The 13,147-nt window shown below is 36.3% G+C and overlaps 1 long non-coding RNA gene across 1 annotated transcript in view; it reads right to left on the bottom strand.

Annotated features, from left to right (window-relative positions):
• LOC127482870 (uncharacterized) overlaps positions 1-13,147 on the bottom strand; it is a 265,120-nt gene that overhangs the window by 218,948 nt on the left and 33,025 nt on the right. The gene's annotated exons all lie outside the window — the stretch shown is intronic.

The following is a 13,147-nucleotide window of genomic DNA, read 5'->3' as shown; positions in this document are numbered from 1 at the left end:
TAGGTTGGATCTTGTCTTTTTGCAACAAAATGGATGATATTGGAGGCCATTATACTTAGTGAAAAAGCCATCCCAAACAGACAAATATCATATATTTTCTTTGATAACCTGGTAATTAATAGAGAATATTTTTTTAAAAGTATAGGAGGGGCCGGCACTGTGGCGCAGTGGGTTAAAGCCCTGGCCTGAAGCGCTGACATCCCATATGGGCGTCAGCTTGAGTCCTGGCTGCTCCACTTCCAATCCAGCTCTCTGCTATGGCCTGGGAAAGCAGTGAAAGATGGCACAAGTCCTTGGGCTCCTGCACCCATGTGGGAGACCCAGAGGAAAGAAACTCCTGTCTCCTGCCTTCGGATCAGCACAGCTCCAGCCATTGCAGCCATCTGGAAAGTGAACCAGTGGATGGAAGACTCTCTCTGTCTCTACCTCTCTCTGTAACTCTTTCAAATAAATAAAATAAATCTTTAAAAAATAAAAAATAAAAGTATAGGAATAATTTGATTATTATTTATTATTTATAGCCCTTGTCTATATTCTGTGGAACAGTATTCTTTCTACTTTTTACTTGTTGAACATAATGGTTAGTAGTTCATTAAGCCTGTGATTATAAAGCAAATAGAAATTATATTATTGCAAAAGTTAAAATAAGATGAAAGAAATTAAGTAAGGAGGATTGAGAGAGGAATGGTGGGAGAGATATATGGTTATCTTCTTAGAATTGTATCTATGAAATACATGAAATCTGCTCTCTTTATATTAATAATATTTTTAAATGAAAAAAAAACCTAAAGGAAGAAGTGGCAAAGTCTTCTTTTGTGTGTTTGTCCAGCTAATTTTGTTGCTTGTTATGCTCTTCCTTCCTTCCTTCATACATGGAATCAAATCTAGGTTTGAATATCCATTTTTTAGGTTCTCAATTAAGTCTCACCTATTCCTAAATACTTTCCATACTATTTATAGTCCTTAAAGAGCTATCTGTTTTCATACTTCAACACTCCATTCTACATTAATCACTATTTTATCTTAACATTTACACACAAAATATGTGTACCTGAACTTAAAAAAAAAAAAAAAAAAAAAAAAAAAAAAAAAAACCTTGCTTCTGCATTCCAAACAGCCATTGACACATGCAAAGTGCTTTGAGAGTACAGAGCAAACCCTGTTTTTTATAGGTGGATGCCAAAGATACGCATACATCACAACCTACCTCAGGCCTGTGTATGTAAAATGCTTGCCATCCATTATGAAAGTAATTATAGATTTACACCTTTGGGAAATTTCTCTTTTTTATTTTTAAAGGGAATAAATGCCACATATTTCATGCACACAGTTTTAAGAGCACGCTGGTACTTCCCACTGTACCCTGTATCCCTCCCTTACTCCCAGCCTCCCTCCATCTTCTTTTCTTATTTGAAAAATTTCTAACATTTTAATTAATTCAAAAAGTGCAAAAACTTTCATGAATTTTTTGAACCACTTGTTAAATAATCACTATTAAAATTCATTCTTTAAAAATATAAATTATATTAAATATACTTATATTATCTAAATAAAATATTTTCAAAACAAAAGTAACAATTATTTAAAACTCATCACTTTCTAATTGTTTACCATATTTTACTACTATCTTTGTCTTCAAATTATTTCTATCTATTGTATCACCATAGTGAACATATATAATTGTGAACCCCAGGCACCTTTTCCCGACTGTTTTATGTGGCATCTTTTTTGTTTTGTTTTGCTTTATGCGGTATTATGCTGATACCTTGACAGTGTCCAGGATGCGAATGTTTATAACATAAAATTTGGAAAATCCTACAAAATGGGCCTAATTATTTTGTTTGTGCTAATACAGATTAAACTTTAAAAGGTATCAAATCTATGTCCATTACATTTTGAATAACACAGACAATTGAAGAAAAAATCTCGTAATATGCAAAAACAATTATCCTATTCAGCAAAGAAGTTACCTCATTGACTAACAAATGAATTCCAACATATGTATCACTGGGATTTTCATCTCACCATAAACAAAAATACTAACTACTTCACATTGAAATTAAACATGTTCATCAGTTGCAATCACAGTTTGGACACAGAGATGAATTCAACAAAAATTAAAGAATTTAATCTGTAAGAATCAGTTGGCCAAATGGAATTTACAGTAAAGGATATTGTATGTTTTGTTATTTTAAGTTGTTTACAGTATGTGCTTTATATCAGTAGAGTTTATAATAAACTTATCATTATGCATGTATGCATTTTAACACAGTCCAAATTGCTAAACATTGACCAGCTCACCACTATCTAAGACAATTGTTTACAGTGCAAATTTCCAGGCCTCCATTCCTCAGATTCTAACTCGGTGAATCTGGGGTAAGGCTTAGCAATTTTTCTTTTAAACAACAACATTTTTTTCCTACAATGGAAATCTAAAGTTTGCTTAGGGAATAGAGAAAAAAGTAATCAAAATAAAATTTTCTGAATTAAGATGAGTCCAAATGTCAGCATATGCTTTTTTTTTTAAGAATTATCCTTCATATAAAAGGGACCACAGTCTATTGTTGAGGACATGAAATAATGTATATTCACGATTCCTCACAGGATATCATTAGAAAGCTAACCTATCCTGTAAAATAAACTAAAATATTTTTCTTATAAAATATTTCCTAAGTTATTAATTTGATTTTACCACTATAGTTAAGCCCAGTGTAGGAAATGTGAAGCCATCTCAGAATTACCCATGAAATGTAGATGTCAATTACAATTTTTCTTTCTTCTAGAAAACTATTAATGCCGAGAACTGTATTCAGCAAGATTTGACTTGCCACATGTTTCAAGGATGTGTCCTTTATTCCACATATCCAACTTGTAGCATTGAAATTATGAATCCTATCTTTACATGTACCCCTTTCATGTTTTATCACTATTTCTGCCTCTTGAAATAGACAAAACTTGAAAATTTTCTCTCCTGATTTCAAGGCATGAAATCCATTTATTTCATTTAGATGTATGTGTGTATATATGTATAAATATATAGATATATGGGTTTTAAAAATATCATTTGAGTCAAACAACTAGTTATTTGTGAAGAGATGCAGTTAAACATCTATTTATCTGATTCTATTCAGTTCTGCTAACCACTTTTAATGTGTTTACATATAATCCCCTGTATTTTTTTTTTATTATTCACCAGTTTCCTGAACATGACCTTTAAGAAAGGAATGAAGACACAGCACCTAAAAGACAACCTGTAGAAGTGAAATTTATACTTTGAGAAGCAATGACTTGAACAGCCCTTGTCTTGACTGTCGAGGAACAGTTTTTTGGTCTTTATTTGTTTGTTTTCTTAATGGAGAAATGGGACTGGGAGTGGGAGAGAGAGGAGGAGGAGGGGTGGGAGTGTGGATGGGAAAGCAGGTATGTGGGAAGAATCACTATATTCCTAAAGTTGTACTTGTGAAATTTATACTCATTAAATAAACAGTTTCTTTGGAAAAAAATTTTTTTAAAAAAAAAGGAATGAAGACTGGTCCAGGAGGGCCAGCTGAAAGACCAAAAGAAATTAAGGATTCATGTAGTTATCAGAATTGTTAATACAAAGAGATGCACAGTAACTCACTATTTGAATAAATGCAAACCTATTTCCTTGCCTCCAGAAAATTAAAATAAGCTCACACCACACTTCCATATCTAATTTTGTACGTTAGCTATCCCCATGCATTGCATATTGGGACATACCCAAGTTATTTAAATGGCTGCAGCACAGTGGTCTTGATATGATTAGCTTTAGTAACCTTTAAAAAGCCACGTTCTTGAATTTCGTAACATATTTAAAGATGAAAAGAAAATTTCTGTATCAGCTGAGAGGAAAAAATTAATGGTTTCGGACAGCATTAAACAGAGCCTATTTTCTAGACATCGTCACTTCTGGGAGTCTGTGGAAATCAAAATATGATAAATCTTCATGTAGTCAAAGCCAGGCAGGTTCCTCACTTTATCTGTCCTTAATATCTAATTCAAAAGTAACCAGCTACACTCACAGCAGGGCTTACAGGATAAATTAATTCAAAGCCCTCAGAAACCTTACAATAACTAGAATTAAACTTTCCTTGTCAGGAGTTTAACTAAGCTAAAAATTTAAATTGAAATGTCTTTTTGAAAGTTTTGAAATTCATAAACCCAATTCATTTGTGATACTCAAGACAATTTAAGTTTTTGTAATTAAATAACCAAAGGCAAAACTATTTGAAATACCTTTTTCTGGATATCTTAAAAGTTAAAGAATCATGCTTCAAACGAAAAGTCCTGGGTTTTCCACTTTTGATAAATTGCTAGTATCTTGGTCTTGAAATTAATATAGTTCCCATTACTAAGTGTCTAATATAATAAAAATTATGCATTTCACTTTTATTAGGTATAAATCTTTAATACACAATTAAGCACACACAATAAGAAGTATAGCTAAACAATTCTAAATAAGATGTTTATTTGGAACTTTAATCTATACATGTTAGAAGCCAGGTGCTTTTCTTGGTCCTAGAAATCGATGTATTACTTCCTGAATGTTAATTACTTGCAGTGTAAGTATAAAGAAAGTCATTCAAATAACTTGCTATTATTTATTTCTTTTCAGCTTCATTCTCTTATTTGCTAAAAAAAAAAAGGGAGGGGAGGGGTCTTTAGGAAATCCATGCACACAGCTGACCTTTTATTTCAATTAATTAATAAAATGTTTCAAATGCACATTATCCAATGCTATATTTCTCACTTGATAAGATGCAAGCTTTTTCGACTCATTGTTTAGTTTTCAAAGCATATTTTTAGAAATATATTTAAAACATTTTTGGATCAAATGAAGGTGTCTTCTATTCTTACTACTGCCAAGCCTATGATTTACACACAGTTTAATTATTCAGATGTTTATTATGTTCTACATAATGAAATTTGGACCCTCATATTTTCTTCCTACATGCTCAATGCAGGCTGCAATTATAGCCACAGATATCTGTTTATTTGATGAATTTTGCTTCTTCTGCATAGTTTGATAAATATGGAAATAAGTCAAAACCTACTTTATATACAGTAATTAAAGTGAAAAATCTAGTCATGATGCAAATCCTTAATTGGACTCCAGGAGAGATATGCAGAATTTCTCTTTAATAATATGGGATGACTGGGGACAGAAAAACAAAGCACACTAAAATATGGTTTAGAAGCACAATTAATCACAAAACAGAAAACAACCAATTTAGCATAGCTCATTCAGTGACTCTCATGGCTCAGGTAATGTTCTTTTAATCATCTGGCTCTAATATTAAGGTTGTGTCATGTGCACTGGAAATAAAACACAACATATATGCTGATCTTCAGTGTGAAATGTGTTCTTTGGTCTAATTTGTAAACAGCCCTTTCAGAATAAAATGCTTAGACGACTTAATGACATGTAAGTGAATGATCAAAGCAGTACAAAATGGTTTTAACTGTATTCTTTACATATATTAATTCATTACACAAAAAACATCTTCAGAGCTCATGATAATTTGTTAGTTCTTGTACAAATTTTTGGTCCTAATAAAGTAGAAACAACCAGCCAAGATATGTTATAGGCTTACAGCAATATAAAAGATATACTTATTAAGCAAAATTAAATTAATGTACCCTGGGATGGTGCAGATGAGGTTGGAGAACAAATTGTAAAATAAAATAAAATAAAATAAAATAAAATAAAATAAAACATCTAAGGAAAATCATAAATATTTGTTTTCTTGTGCAATACATGCATTTCTCTAATCAGCTAAAAATTAGCCATTGTTGTCCTCTAATTTGATTGCAAAGAGATTATTCTCCATATAGGTTTTTGTAATATCTCATTAAGGGAATAATTATATGAACAGGCTTTAACCAGAAGAAACTGGATTTATTGTGCCACTTTGTTTAAATAGAAATTCCATTATTCTGTTCTGTAGGAAATGCCTCAGCCCCATGCTAAGCAAATGAGAGTACTGCTTTAGAATTTGGAAATGATCCCTCTCCAGAGTTATCCTGAATTGCCCAAATAGACCAAAAACTGCCTATGTGTCTCTCTCCTGAGAAGAGCCAAAAAGAGGCTTATGGCTCTGTGCCTCACGGGCACTCGATGACATTATCATAAGGATCATTTTTCTGTTGCCCAGATGTGTCCATCAGGAAAGACCATGACTGCAGCTTCCATGCTGAGAACAACTGAAATCAGAGAGGCTTGATGTCCAGTATTCAAATCACTGCAAAACTCTTTCTAACCCGAGACACTTACCTTCCCAAACAGATAAAAGGAATCAGAGGCAACTGAGTTTAGATCGAGTCTTCTCCTGGCTTCCTCAATGACCTGACATCTCTATGAGGCACCTGCCATAAAACTTAAAGGCTACCGAGGGGCTACCCTTTGATGTCATTTAATGACAGCAGAATGGCCTTTGATGTGGTCCTCTGGCACACGTTTTAGTTTGCAAACTGAAACACAATTTAATAGCAAACAATTTCTGCACCCAGTCAAGGTAATATTGATGCTGCTCACATCATCTAGAGCACATGTTTACAACCAAGAAAGTGGAAGACACTTGATATGTGGAAGAAACATGCAAGAATTTATTTGTAACTGATTGAATATTATAAATATCCAAATGTATCATACAAATGTTTGTGTAAATTTCACATTCGTTAGCATGCTTTTCTAAAATGAGTGTAATAGCAATAATAACAAGGTGCTAGTCTTCTCAGATAAATACAGCCAACTTAGAAGTTAAGTCTGCAGAAAAGAAGGAAAAGTGTTGTCTCAGTTACTGAATGTTTGATTCACTGTTTTCCAGTATAATTACAGATATATGTTTGGCTGAAGTACTGTTTTTTTAATTGCTCATATATTCCAATATCAATTGTTTCTTATTCTCAAATTCTAGAAATACTATTTGCAGCATAAAGGCAATCAGTTCTTCTCCACACTTTTGGACAAATTAGTGATTTTTTTCTTTTCTGAAGTTCAAATTAGCATATGCGGAATTTTTCCTATGCTATTATCAGAAGAAAAGGAAAGGAAATAATGCTCTCAGTGTCCACAGCTGGCAAATTTCTAGCTGCATTACACCAATGCTTATAGATGACCTAAGCCCATTTCCAGCTTATCAGGTAAAATTAGAACTATCATCTATTGGAGAACTGTATCTACATTATTTAAATAGTAATCAAATAATAAAGGAAAATTACACATAATTAGTCCTTTAATTCATTTGCTATTTCATAGAAACTTACTACAATATTCTTGGTTTATGGCAATTGCTTTAATACTAAGAAAGTCTGTTGTGTTTAATTTTAAATGGTGTTGTGTAAATTAGCTCAGTATCCCATAATATTTGTAAAGTGTTAGAACTATGAAATTCTGTGCTCTTTACTGTCAATGTGAAATTGTATTCTCAAGGTATTATTCGTATAAATTTCAGACTAGTGTGTCCTTCCAAGGAGGTATTTATTTGGTGGGGAGGGCAAGTCAAATATATTTATAATTTTGTATTACATGAACAGATTTTAATTTTCATAACAAATTCCTGAAAGTTTCACCACCAGAGTAATTGTGTTAGTAGTCATGCAACAGGGCTTTTATAAGTGCTTATATGGCCCACAGAAGTACACCAACCTTTTAAAAGTCCCACAGATTGTTGCCGTCTTCAGAAAAATAATGGAAGGAATATAGAAACAACCACTACCTTCTCATTGAAAATACACAGACTTAACTACATGTGTTTTTACATAAGGATTTCTTCAAAATGTTGGAGAAAAATTGAATTAAAAGATGTTTATTTTGTTGCAAAAAAATCTTGAAATTCATGCAAATGAGGGTCTACAAAAAGTTCTTGAAAATGTATAGTACGATAAAAGCTATGCATGAATCTCAAAATTTTTTAACCCAAATAAACTCATTTTTAATTCCATTTTTTCTGTGAACTTTTGAAGTATCTCTGTGTGTTTGTGCACATGTGTGTGAATGTAAAGACATTTTTTATTCTGTAAAGCTTCAAAATGCCTATAAAATGATTTCTATCTATATAATTTATAGATTGGGTGAGTATTGTGGCACAGCACGTTAAGCCACGCTGGGGATGATTATGTCCCGTATCGAAGTACCTGTTTCTGTCCAGCTTCCTATTAATGTGTTTGGGAAGCAATAGATGATGGCCCAAGTACTTGGGTTCCTGCACCCATGTGGAAAACCCAGATGAACTTCCTGGCTCCTGGCTTTGACCTGCCCCAGCCCTGGCTACTGCACGCATTTGGGGATTTGGGGTATGATGGAAGATTCTCTCTCTCCCTCTCTCTCTCTCCCCCTTCCCCCTCTTTTTCCCTCTTTCTCCTTCTCTCTCTCTCTTTCTCCCTCTCTCACTCTGCCTTGCAAATAAAATAAATATGCCTTAATAAATAACTTACAGAAACATCAACAAACCAGATATTTTAAGCTCTAAGTTTGTTGTTTTTAAAGAAAAAAAAAGTCGGGGCCAGAGCTGTGACATAGCAGGTAAAACCATTGGATGGAAGACCTCTCTCTCTCTCTCCTTCTCTCTCTCTCTCTCTCTCTAGCTCTGCCTTTCAAGTAAATAAATCCTTTAAAAAAAAGAAAAATGTAGATACTAATGCTTAATATTCCTTTCATCATTTAAAATATCTTAGAGTTTTCAACTATCTAGAAAGAAATATACAAGCCTACATAACATATATTTAACATACAGAACTATCATTTATAGCTCATACAAAATACACCTATCATTTATAGCTCAATTTGTTACATATCAGCCATGACCAACAAAACAGCCTTTATTCTTCTAACAGGTTACAAATGCATATAAGAGTGCAAAGCTTTAGAAGACAGGTAAACACACTTAGTGAAGTTTGACAACAGAGGGCTCTTGCAGTTTAAAATCTGACAATAAAACCAGCATTGCTTTCTGTAGTCACGTGTTTACAGAACATGGACAAGTGTGGCTATCCCTCTCTCCCTCACCAACTCTACCACCACAACAGGAGTAGTTAGGAAGAATTCCTTTGCTTCATAAATTTCAAAGGTATGCTTTGAGCAAAACTCAAAACTTCTTTATCACTTCAGAATTTTTCTTAGAAAGTGAAAAGTTTGATTCATATATTATCAAAATTATTAATAACTTCACATTTCTATTTCTCATATTTTTATCACAAGGTGCAAATTAGAAAGAAATAGCTATAGTGGTTCACTATACTATTTTTTTTGACAGGCAGAGTGGACATTGAGAGAGAGAGAGAGAAAGGTCTTCCTTTGCCATTGATTCACCCTCCAATGGCCGCTGCGGCCGGCGCACTGCGGCCGGCGCACTGCAGCCGGTGCACCACGCTGATCCGAAGGCAGGAGCCAGGTGCTTCTCCTGGTCTCCCATGGGGTGCAGGGCCCAAGCACCTGGGCCATCCTCCACTGCACTCCCTGGCCACAGCAGAGAGCTGTCCTGGAAGAGGGGCAACCGGGACAGAATCCGGCGCCCCGACCGGGACTAGAACCTGGTGTGCCAGCGCCGCAAGGCGGAGGATTAGCCTAGTGAGCCGTGGCGCCGGCCTCACTATACTATTACAATTTTACTGGGAGTAAGTTTCCTTTTTATTTTTAATTTTTTCTTTTTGACAGATAGAGTTAGTGAGAAAGAGAGACAGAGAGAAAGGTCTTCCTTCCATTGGTTCACCCCCCAAATGGCCACTACGGCCGGAGCTGGACTGGAAGAGGAGCAGCCGGGACTAGAACCCGGTGCCCATATGGGATACTGGCACTGCAGGCCGAGGATCAGCCAAGTGAGCCACGGCGCCGGCCCCATCTTTTTTTTTTTTTTTTTTTTTTTAAGATTTATTCGAAAGATAGTTACAGAGAGAGGTAGAGCCAGAGAGAGAGAGCTCTTCCATTCCGCTGCTTCACTCCCCTAATGACTGCCAAAGCTGAGCTGATCCAAAGCCAGGAGCCAGGAGCTTCTTCTGGGTCTCCCATGCGGCTGCAGGGGCCCAAGCACTTGGGCTACCTTCTACTGTTTTTCCAGGCCATAGCAGAGAGCTGGATAGGAAGTGGAGCAACCGGGACTCTAGCTGGCGCCCATATGGGAAGCTGGTGCTGCAAGCTGGGGCTTTAACCCACTGTGCCACATTGCTGACCCCAGTAGTTTCCTTTTTAAGAGATATACTGTTGGGGAAGGCATTGTGGCTCAAATGATTAAGCTATCTTGAGATACCCACATCCATGTTGGGGTGCTTATAGGAGACCTGGCTACTTGATTTCCAATACAGCTTCCTGATAATGCATCCTGGGAGGCAGCAGGTGACAGATCAAGTTCTTGGGCCCCTGGCACCTCCATACGAGAAATGGATGGAGTTTTGGGCTCTTATCTACTGCTTGGCCTAGCCTTGGTTGTAGGAATTTAAGTAGCGAACCACTATGTGGAAGGTCCATCTCTCTCTCTCCCCACCACCCTCCCCGTGTGTGTGCGTGTGTCTGTGCATGTGTGTTGTTCTACTTCTCAGGTAGCTAAAAAATACACATTTTTATGAAAAAAAGAAAAGCAATTCTTAAAGAAAGAAATATTTTAGAAGATTTATTTACTTATTTGAAAGGCTGAATTACAGAGAGAGAAAGAGAGAAATCTCCCATCCAATGGATCACTCTCCAAATGGCCACAATGGCCAGGATTTCCTGGCCACGCCGAAGCTAAGAGCCTGGGACTCCATTCACATCTCTCACATGGTTGCAGGGCCCCAAGCACTTGGGCCACCTTCTGCTGCTTTCCCTGGTACATTATCACAGAGCTGGATGGGAAATGGAGCAGCCAGGAGTCTAACTAGTGACCATATGGGATGCCGGCATCATTGGCAGCTACTTAACCAGCTGCGCCACAGAGCTGGCCTTGAGATACAATATTGAAACTGTCAATATCTGCCGAGATTCCAAAATCTTATGTAGGCCATTTTGCATAATGTTCACTAGCCAAGTTTAATAATCAAAGTGACATACCTCAAAATTTGTATTCTGTAGTTTGGGAGTGAAGTATAAATTCAAGTCACAGAATTCCAACTATCATTTCAGACAAAAAAAATACTTCACAGCTTTGTAGGTAGCATTACAAATTATACTGCTGTGCAACTAAATTAAGTTTATTTCATCAGGATGTAATATACATGCTCTGATCATGGAGTGATTAAAATGTCTTCTCCAAGACTTACAACCCAACAAACAGACACACTCCCTGGTCCTCATGAAATCGCTCATGAGAGAACAGTAAAAGTAGTAAGCTTTGCAGAGCACTCACTATATGCCAACTACTATGCTAAGAGCGAAAGACGTTAACTTATTTCATCTTCACTCCTGCTTACACAATTCATTTCAACTTTGTGCAATAGGTGGAATAATTACCCATTACCCAGAGGAAAAATGGAGGCATAGAGAGAGATTAAGTATGTTAGCCTAGGTCACACAGTCAGTATGCAAAAGTACCATTAAGACACTCATAATTTGACTTTTGGAATCAGAAAAAAAAACAACAGAAATTCTAAGTGGCTGTACAACTATACTCTTCCAGCTTCAGTGTCCTAAGGAAAAGAGATAAACCTTGCCACAAAAGAAAAATGAACAAGAGGTGGCCGGTGAGTCTGAACTGAGGGAAGATGGCTTCCCAGTGATCCAGGAGGGCTGGGGGCCCTCTTTCTTAAAGGAAAATGATCACGGGGTTTTGCACCTCCATGATGTATGAGCATGCTCTCCAACCATGGGGAGACACTGTGAGTGAAGAGAGGGTGCACGCAGCAGGTCACCCAGGGGACGCGAGCACTGGAAGACTGGCCCATCTCAGTGTGAAGCCCAAGAAGCTGGAGCCACACGGACAAGCAGAGGGACAACGGCATACAAGAGACATTATGTAAGGAAAATGAACCCATTCAACAAAGGAAGGGAAAAGAGGCAAACTTGTAAAGATATACACTACTGTAACACATCTGCAATTGTTGGGCATTAATATAAAGGAGACAGAAGCTGTAAAACCACTAGCCTCAAAACTCAGAGGAAAATAAATGAGGGCCAAAGGAATAGAAGGGAATACGAAAACAGCGGATGGAGAGAGCAGAAAGCAACAATGTGGCTATCATCCAAACATTTATCCATTTCCCATGTGAGGACCAGTAATTTGGTCAGAGAAAGGGTTACCCTGGCATAATCTATAATTAATTGCAGTGTTTGAATTCATGTTTAGTAAATGGAGTAAAGAATTTTTCCACTGAGTCATTAGCGTGTTCTCTAGACAATCCCTTTTTAATTACAAGTTTAAGAACCTTAATAAGGAGTTTGTCATGTTCAAATAGTTAAATACAGCTGGACCCTAACTGGCCACTGCGCAGGTGTGCAGGCAAAGATGACGTCATCCAGATTGCCTACTTCTCCCAGACTGATGGGAAAAGATGAAAGGGACCAAATGCTGCCAACGCTCTTGGTGCTTCATGGCTTTGTTGGTTAAATTATCAAGAAACCTATTCTTTGACTATTCTCCATTGAGTATCAGAGTACCTGGTGTGTGCTCTATGAAACAGTCATAACACAGTCAGTATGCTGATTCCAATTAAGTAAACAGTTTATGGAATATTGAGGTAAGTTTATTGTTTGAGCTTATATTCCTTTGAGCATTTTCCTTTCCCCATATCTATTTGTTTTTATTTTCCACGGTTTCTCTTTGTCAGGCCCTTTTCATTTTTCTCACTCTTAAGGGTCTCTCTGCTTTTGAAATGGCTCCTATCAGCCTGACAGCCCCCCTCTCTGCTCACCTATGTCAATCAAAATGTAGTTTTCCACCATAAATTCTAAAACTGAGTGATGCCACAAGGTCCCCTGGAGTAAAATATATATACTTTTCTATTATTCTACTTTTTTGTTTTAAATGCTTTATTTTTTGAAAGCTCCAGACTGATATAGGTAAGTTCAGCTTTTCTTTCCTGTTCAGATATACATATAGAAGTATTTAGTATAGTCTCTGTATAGGAATCTGCTAATGTGAAAATATATTTGGGTCCTACCCAATTACAGTGTTAAATACTACATTTTTATTTTAGAAAAAGCAAACCAATAGATGTGAAT

The sequence above is a fragment of the Oryctolagus cuniculus genome, chromosome 4, assembly GCF_051225735.1.
Source record: "Oryctolagus cuniculus isolate XC-2025 breed Fujian yellow rabbit chromosome 4, ASM5122573v1, whole genome shotgun sequence".
Lineage (NCBI taxonomy): Eukaryota > Metazoa > Chordata > Mammalia > Lagomorpha > Leporidae > Oryctolagus > Oryctolagus cuniculus.
This window is presented reverse-complemented; position numbering and strand designations above follow the sequence as displayed.